Here is a 10,346-nt window from a genome sequence, read left to right on the forward strand (position 1 = left end):
ATATCTGCGGACAGCTGGTGAGGCCATTTGGCATGAGAATATTGACCCCTGTTTCATATGTAGGATACTCATCGTCAAATTATATCACTGTCTAATAGCCAACTGATAAATTTCCTGTACAGATAGAAGCCTGGTCCCTGACCAGCTTATTCTCAATTCACCATCTATCATCTGGAAAAGGAGATCCTTTAGCAATACATTGAACGCCATTTGGTGATACTGGTAGAGTCACAAGGTGGATAAGGCTCTAACTCGACCGAGTCCTTTACCTAATGCGTTTCAACTTGTCTCGTTGGACCAATATATATTCCTTGTAACAGGCGCCTCAAAGGAAGCTCATTTTGATGCTCAAATAGCCATCTTATGGCTCCATTTTTGTAATGCCAGTTAATAGTTGCCCGTGCCTGTCAGATTCCTCACTGCCTTCTATCAAATCTTTAATATAATATTTTCCAACAAGCCATTTCATCAGTCCATCCTGCAATACGCTATGCACCTATTTCGCTCGTTCAATAGTTAGATGTATCTAAATCAGAATACAGTACCAAGGTTCCTCCTACATAACATTATTGAGTGATCTTGAATGTTCTTTTGCTCCATCTTGTTTGTTTCCTTTTTTTCAGGTAGTATGAATGTATCGTCTCGCTCCCATAAGAAAAAAACAAATCAGTGAGATTTTATTCACGTCATCTCATAACATTCAGATTCGGTAAAATTCTCCTGTTTATTAATATTCTGCATTACCCTATTCACTGCCAGGTTAACTTGGATATACTATATTTCATGTTCTCCAATATATATATTATAATATATATATAATTATATGATGTTATATATTATTTATACTGGTATATTATTTACTGTCAGATATATATATATTATCTATATTTATATAATATATATATGTACTAATATATTAATATATATATATATATATTTATATATCTACACCTAGATATTAATATATGTAAATATATAATATATATAAATTTATAGATAGATGAATATATCCTATATTATAATTTTTGGCTAGATGGTTTAGGGTTAAATGGGGGGTAATGGGGGAGTAAACCACACCCACTACTGGTCGTGTCCCCTTACCATGATTGGCATTTTGTGACAACAATTACTATGATTCAAAACAAAATCATTGTTATGTGTCCGTAAATATTATTTTATAATTTGTAGAAATTAATGTTGCCAACAAAAGTATGATAGCCTTTGTAAGGAGAATAGCATGTAAATGTAAAATAATTATATTATTTTACACAAATGTCTAGTTTTTATTTTACTTTTAGTCGTGGCGTGGTGTAATATCGTCGAGTTTATCACGGAAAGAACAAGGAAGGAAATACATAGAGACTCATAGTCGAGTATATCACGAGAACGGACAAGGAAGATAAAAACATAGAGACTGAACAACTTCAGACATCAGGCTTAATTGACCACCCTATTATGGGTCAATTAGCCCCCCCCCTCCAAAAAAAAAGCGTTCAATGAATAATAAAAAAATTGCGTTTCAAATTATTCTCTTTCCGGCCGTAAATATACTTATATTAACATTATATTATTTGTGCTACACCTTCTTCCATTGTAGTTATATTGAGTAATTGTAACTTTTCTCCACAAATTCTATCCAAATTAACCGGATGATCAAACCATCATTGCCCGCAGCAACGCGCGTGGTAATTTTGGCTAGTATATATATAGATATATATATATACTTTATATATGTAACCGTATGTATGTATGTATTCCTTTAACCTCACCTCTTGGATTGATATCGTAAAGCTAAGACGAGGCGGCGCCATGTCAGAGGACTTTGTAGCGTGGAATAGAATGAACTATGCTCACTTAGGTCCCAGAAATGGCGGCACGGGTTCGAACTGAGCCCGTTACCTCAAACCTCGGCGCCTGACATCTCAGTCTAGTTCATAAAGCTAACTTCCCGCCATTTTCACTAAGGGGATTACCCGAAAGAAATCTCAATAAAATGGTCTGGCCACACAGCCAGTAAAAGAAGTGAAGATCTGCCTACATGCGACAATAGACTAAATGGAGATAAATGTTTATCATCACTCTTCTCCATGGAATACTTAAAGGAAACCGCCAGTGCGGCACGCCAGAATTACAAGTAAAAATGCTATTGTCTGGCTCATACCAATTGGGTTTAGACTCATCCATGGTTTCAAAAAGACCGTCTTCTGTTCATCACGGTACACATGCTGAGCCTGATCCGAATTCAAAGTGCAGTATTATGCATCCAATTACTCTGATTCTTCATTTTCCTTTTTCACAACAGCCGAAGGTCCGTGAGATTCTAGTTGCCGCCATCCTGGGTGAGCCGCAAGTTTTTGGGAAAGCAAAAATGTAAAGGGTCCACCGCTTAACTTGCCATATTGCCCCGAGTTGCTAAGAGTACAACAGAGCCAATGTTAAAGTGCTTTAGCCAAACAGGCTGAAGAGGCCAAGCTCGTCCTCAAGGAACACATCGTCCCCGATGGCACTACTTTCATCATTCCATTTTCCCCCGACTCTCTAGAGGCCTAGACAGTCTATTGACTTTAGATACTTGACACAAGAGGATGGCGCTTGTCTCTGGTTGTGCGTGGCACACCTTCCATTTGCTGACTGCTATCCTCTCTTGTTAGCGACGCCATCATCTGCCACACTACTGACCATCTCCAGCCAAGCAATACGCGCAGCTGGTGCCTCGTCCCAGGCGAATTAGCTCTCGATAGTTAGTTTTTGTTTGGTTGGTGACACCTTATAGCTGGCCCAGACAATAGACTCGTCGGAATGTTTATTGAATCTTGGATGCTTTGTGTATGTTTCCACTTACCGCACTACTGGTATAAAGGCATGCGTCGCCAGTCCTTCCCTCGTTTCTCACAAATTCTGTTCTGGTACAAGTATATCATGAACACAAAGAGAAAAAGAATAACGAAGAATAGATATGGGGGAAATAAGAGCGAAAAGGAAGATATTTTATGTAAAAAACAAATATGTAAACACTGTTCTAAGAACTAAATGTCTAGGTTTTCATTTTGTTTATGTAAAACAGATTTAGAATCACTATATAGATCTATTTATCAACCTCTAAATACTTGTAATATCATCAATTTTCTACATATAATTTTTTTTTCTGTAATGCAATGCTCGTTTTATGAAAACAGCTAATGGCCATCCTAAAACAAACTTGCCCTAAAGACTTAAAATCTATATTATATAATATACATATTTTATCATATATATATAGGTATTGATATAATTATATATAAAACATACTATATACTATTCTGGTATATATATATACTATATATATATGAGGCTGGTATATATATATACTATATATATATATTTACATATATATACTAATACATCATATCGGATATATATATATACCATATATAGATTATATATAAGTATTCATATATAATATATATATATTATATATATGACTTATATTCTTATTATATTTAACGTATGCAACTCTTTGAGTGACTCAGCTTGCACTACTAGCGTGCATCAAACAGAATATGCTACAAGAATGTGGTGTGTTCCAACGAGCGCGAGACTAGAGTCTTCCATAAGTTTCCACCCCCCCCCCCCCCCCCCCCCCCCACACACCAACAAAAGATTTATATATATACAAAAAAAATTGTGACTTCTATAGTGATAGATAGATACATGACATATATATTTCCCATGTAAGCTATATAATTACAGGACACTATACATATAGTAAATATATGAAAAATATATATATATCATAGATATATTTACTTATTATATGCGTACTACGTATGTAGTATAACTAATATATATTATGTCTATATAGTAGAGTATAAGAGTTATATGATAAAGGGTCTAACAAAAACATGAGACGAAAAGTTAATTGACGGCAGTCCTATATATCAATGTACCTACATTCCATGTAGCAACCCACCGTGATGGATTTTGTAAAGCGTTGTGCGTGAGTAACGGCCTGGCTTGGTTATATCGTGGTGATGCCGAGAAATATAGAGAAATTAAATCATAAGTAAAGAATTTTGTCGTGCGAACGTGTAGGAGGTGCATGAGGAGCGCAAGTACGAACGGAGGAGGAACGGGTTAAGTCTACGGTGGGATATACTTAGCTGTCAATTATTTGTTTGTGTACACTCTGACGGAAGTCCTATCTCAGGACGAAATACGTTAGCAATAAAACTCCCAACGGTTCCTGGTGTTTACCACAAGATCGCACCAACCCTGTCCACTCTTCCACAGTCCATACTTATATATTTTAAGAGTGTTATAAATTATATATATATAGATATATTATATATAAAATATATATAATATAAGATGTCTTATAAAAATAAAATATATATATACTATATATTATAGATACGTATATCTATATGATATAATATATATATATAATATTGGGAGTTAAGGGTGGTGAGGTAACACCAGGAACCGTTGGAGTTTTATTTCTAACGTTTCGTCCTGAAAGGACTTCCTCAGAGTGTACACAAACAAATAACTGACAGCTTATATACCCACAGCTTAACCCGTTCCTCCCCGTTCGTCTTCGCTCCTCATGCACCCCCGTTCGACTTCACGAATAACCAAGCTGGCCGTTACTCTCGCCAACTTTACAAATTCATCTCGGTGGTTGCTACATGGATGTAAATTGATATAGACTGCCTCAATTACTTTTCTTCTCTGTTTTGTTAGACCTTATATATATATATATATATATATATATATATATATATATATACATACGTATACATATATATATATATATATATATATATATATATATATTTATACATATATGGTATATGTATATATATACATAGATGGAAATCTATATGTATCTATCTATCTATCTATCTATAGAAGTCCATATGGAGACTCTAGTCTCGTCGTTGGAAACCACATCTTGTAGCATATTCTCTGTGCACGCGTGTGCACGCTAGTCATCAAAGAGTTGCATACGTTAAATATAATAATATACATATATATATATATATATATATATATATATATACATATATATATATATTTGTATATATATATACATATATGAATATATATATATGTATATATATATATATATATATATATATATACCAGCATTTATATATATATATATACCAGAATATATATATATATATATATATATATATATATATATATATATATATATATGTATCTATATATAATATAGTTAAGTTTTAGGGCAAGTGTTTGCTGGCCATAGCTGTTTCATAAAACGACCATTGCCTACAGAAAAAAATATATGTAGAAATTGATGATATAAAGTTTTAGAGGTTGAAAATAGATCTATACATGATTCTATTGTTTACATAAACAAAATGAAAACCTAGAATTTAGTTCTTAAACAGTTTTAATTTTTTTTTTTTTTTTTTACATAATATCTTCCTTTTCCTCTTTTTCCCCATTTCTTTCTCTTTTCTTTTCTTTTGTGTCATGAATACTTGTACAAACAAATTTGTGAGAAAGAGGGAAGGACTGGACGCATGCCTTTATACCAGTAGTGCGGTAAGGAAACATACACAAAGCCTCAAGATTCATAAACATTCCACGAGTTTGCTGGGCCAGCTTAAGGTCACAACCAAACAAAACTATATCGAGAGCTTTCGCCTGGACGAGGCACAGCTGCGCGTATTGCTTGGCGGGATGGCAGTAGGTGGCAGATGATGGCGTCGCTAAAAGAGAGATAGCGTCAGCAAATGGAGGTGCCACGCCAACCAGAGACAGCGCCATCCTCTTGTGTCAAGTACTAAAGTCAATAGACTGTCTAGGCCCCTAGACAGTCGGGAAATAATGAGAAAGTAGTGCATCGGGGACGATGTGTTCATTGAGACGAGCTTGGCCTCTTCAGCCTTTGGCTAAAGCCTTTAACATTGCTCTGTGTACTCATACAACTCGGGCAAATGGCAATTAGCGGTGGACCCTTCATTTTTGCTTTCCAAAACTTGCGCTCACCCGACGGCAACTAAATCTCACGACCTCGGGTGAAAAGAAAAGAAAATCGAGTAATTGGATGGCATAATACTCACTTTGAATTCGGATCAGCTCAGCATTGTACCGTGGAACAGAAGGTCTTTTGAAACATGAGTAGTCTAAACCCAATTGTATGCCAGACAATACATTTTCTTGTATTCTGGCTGCCGCCTGGCGTTTCCTTTAATTTCCATGGAAGATGAGATAACATTTATCTCCATTAGTCTATGTCGTGTAGCAGTTTCACTTTTACTCTGGCTGTTGCCAGACCATTTTATTGATTTCTTTGGTAACCCCTTAGTGAAAATGGGGAAGTAGCTTTATGAACTAGACTGAATGTCAGGCGCCGAGGTTGAGGTAACGGCAGTTCGAACCCTGCCGCCATTTGGACCAAGGGCATAGTTCATTCTATTCCACGCTACAAAGTCCTCTGCATGGGGCATCGTCTTAGCTTTACGATATCAATCCAAATGAGTTATATACATACATACATACGTACATATATATATATATATATATATATACTAGCCAAATTACCCGCGCGTTGCTGCGGGCAAATGATGATCATCTTAATTTTGATAGAATTTGTGGAGAAAAGTTACAATTATCAATATAACTCAATGGAAAAGGTAGCACAAATAAAATGTTAATATAATATATTCGGCCGAAAGAGAATAATTGAACCAATTTTTTTATTATCATTGAACTCCTTTTTTTTGGAGGGGGGGGGGCTATTGACCCATAATGGGGTCATTAAGCCTGATGTGAAGTTGTTCAGTCTCTATGTTTCTTCCTTGTCTTCGTGATAACTCGACTATAGTCTCTATGTTTCTTCCTTGTCTTCGTGATAACTCGACTATATTACCACCCACGAAAAAGTAAAATAAAAATAACATTTGGTAAAATTATATAATTATTTTACATTTACATGCTTTCTCCTTACAAAGGCTATCATACTTTGTGGCAACATTAATTTCACAAATATAAATAATATTTACGAACACATACAATGATTTGTTTGATCATAGTAATTGTTGTCACAAAATGCCAATCATGGTAAGGGGACACTACAGTAGTGGTGTGTTACTCCACCATACCCCTTTAACCCTAAACCTCTAGCCAAAATTATATATATATATATATATATATATGTATATATATACATAATTATATATATATATACATATGTATAAATATATGTATATACATATGTATATGCATATATATATATATATATATATATATATATATATATATATTGGAAATGAAATATAGTTATCCAAGTAACTGGAGTGATAGGGTATCAGAATATAATAAAAGGAGAATTTTACCGAATCTGAATGTTTGAGAGATAAGAAAATCACTGATTTGTTTTTTATGGGAGGAGAGACATCATACTAACTGAAAAAAAGGAACAAACAAGATGGAGCAAAAGAAATTCAAGATCACTGTGTGCTTGTAGGAGAACCTGGTACTTTCTATTTAGATCATCTAACTATTGAACGAGGAACAGGTGCAGGTATTGCAGATGGACTGATGAAATGGCTTGTTGAAAATTATATTAAAGATGTGATAAAGGCAGTGGGAACTGACAGCACGGCAACTATTACTGGCTACAAAAATGGAGCCATAAGATGGCTATTTGCATCAAAATGAGCTTTCTTTGAGGCGCCTGTACAGGAAATATATTGGTCCAACAGAAAGTGAAACTCATTGGAAAGGACCAGTGAGTAGAGCCTTATCCACCTGTGACTCTACCAGTATCACCAAATGGCTTTCAATGTATTGCTTAAGGATCTCCTCTTCCAGATGTAGATGTGAATGAGAATGAGCTGTCAGGACCAGGCTTATCTGTACAGAATTATCAGTGCTATTAGAAGTGGTATAATTGACGATGATTTCCTACATATGAAACCGGGGTCAATATCTCATGCAAAATGGCTCACCACTGTCAGCAGAATATGCTGACTTTATGTGGCAGCAGAAAAAAAACAAAGAATGACTTGTATGTCCTCACAGGGTTTGCCGTGTGCCATTATGAGCCCATCTGGTGTCACATAAAATTCTTTTCAAATACACGTCAGCACCAAAAATCATTGTCTTGATTGGGACAAGCCCAAAATTTTGTTCAAGTCCAATTGCAGTTTCAGGAGAAAATTTTTTGAATTCACCTTAATAGAAGAATGTCCAAACTTGAACATCTCCAAAGTCCAGTGGTCCCCAGACATAATCTCACGGCTAGGTGTGAGCCGTTTGTTAAAAATTTTCACCCTACTGACCCCGCTCCCCCACCACTCCTGAACCCGTTTCCCTTCTGACCTCACAACTCTACCACATATCCCCTCCCTTCTGACTCCGCCTGCGCGACGAATTATCATGTTTTTATCTATGCTTGTTCCCCTTCTACTCACATCGCAATTGTATTTAAGTCTCTATCATTTCATGTAACCCGTATTTTCCTGAAGAGGGCTATAGCTATTAGCCGATATAGAAGTTATACTTTCTTCTAAGTTTCCTTTTATTCCGACTGTGGGTTCTTCGTGATTATGTATATGCATATGTATATATATATATATATATATATATATATACATGTATATATATACATATATATACATATATATATATATATATATATATATATATATATATATATACAGTGCTCGACAAGGATATACGAACGGTTAGCGAGAATGAGTGATGAGTGTTGAGGACTGTTTTTGCTAAAATGCACAATTTTTTTTTTTATAAAAAATTAGCATATGGTTGCATTATTTGACCTATTTTCTTGAAAATGTGCGACTTCCATGTAATTTGATCAAAGAGAAGTTAAGTTTTTATCCTCTACAATATTACTAACCACATACCGTCCGACCCGACCTCAACCAAACAATGACAGTTTTTGCTCAAATGGACAATTTGATATGAAAAATTACCATATGGTTACATTATTTGACCTATTTACTTTAAAATGTGTGATTTCCATGTAATTTGATCAAAGAAAAATTACACTTTTATCCTCTGCAAAATTCCCGACCACAGCTTCGATTCGTTCCAGCCCGCTATCTATGATCACTGGTGGTATGGATCAAACTACACTCTATTAAGTTTCTTACTATTGTCTTATTATCGTAATAGATTGCATATAGTTAAATTATTTCGACTATTTTCTTTAAAATGTGTGATTTTTATGTAATTTGACCAATCGTGCATTTCAGCAAAAACCGTCGGACGGTATTCATAGCCGTGGTCGGCAATTTTGCAGAGGATGAAAACGTAACTTCTCTTTGATCAAATTACATAGAAATCACACATTTTAAAGAAAATAGGTCAAATAATGCAACCATATGCTAATTTTTTATATACAATCGTTATACTTTGGTCGGTAAGTTTGCAGAGGATAAAAACGTAACTTCTTTTTTATCAAAGTGCATGAAAATCACACCTTTTAAAGAAAATAGGTCAAATAGTGCAATCATATGTTTTTTTTTTAATTATCATTAATCGTGCATTTTAGCAAAAACTGTCCTTGTTCGAGTTTGGTCGGCTATGAGTGAGTCGGACGGTATTCATAGCTGTTGTCGGTAATTTTGCAGAGGATAAAAAAACGTAATTTCCCTTTGATCAAATTGCATGGAAATCATACATTTTAAAGAAAATAGGTCAAATAATGCAACCATATGCTAATTATTTATATAAAATTGCGCATTTCAGCAAAAACCGTTATTGTTCTAGTTTGGTCGACTATGAGCGAGTTGGTCGGCAATTTTGCAGAGGATAAAAACGTAACTTCTCTTTGATCAAATTGCATGAAAATCACACATCATAAAGAAAATAGGTGAAATAATGTAACCATATGCTTATTTTTTATATAAGATTGTGCATTTCAGCAAAAACCGGACGGTATTCATACCTGTTGTCGGTAATTTTGCAGAGGATAAAAACGTAACTTTTCTTTGATCAAATTACATGGAAATCACACATTTTAAAGAAAATAGGTCATATAATGCAACTATATGCTAATTTTTTATATAAAATTATGCATTTGAGACAAACCGTCATTGTTTGGTTGAAGTCGGCAATTAGTGAGTCGGACGGTATGTAGTTGGTAATTTTGTAGAGGATAAAAATGTAATTTATCCTTGATCAAATTACATGGAAATCACACATTTTAAAGAAAATAGGTCAAATAATGCAACCATATGCTAATTTTTTATATAAAATTGTGCATTTCAGCAAAAACAGTCCTCAACCCTCCTCATCACTCATTCTCGCTAACCGTTCGTACATCTTTGTCGAGCACTGTATGTACATACACATATACA

Source organism: Oratosquilla oratoria, chromosome 22 (assembly GCF_046742065.1).
Source record: "Oratosquilla oratoria isolate Oo_2021 chromosome 22, ASM4674206v1, whole genome shotgun sequence".
Lineage (NCBI taxonomy): Eukaryota > Metazoa > Arthropoda > Malacostraca > Stomatopoda > Squillidae > Oratosquilla > Oratosquilla oratoria.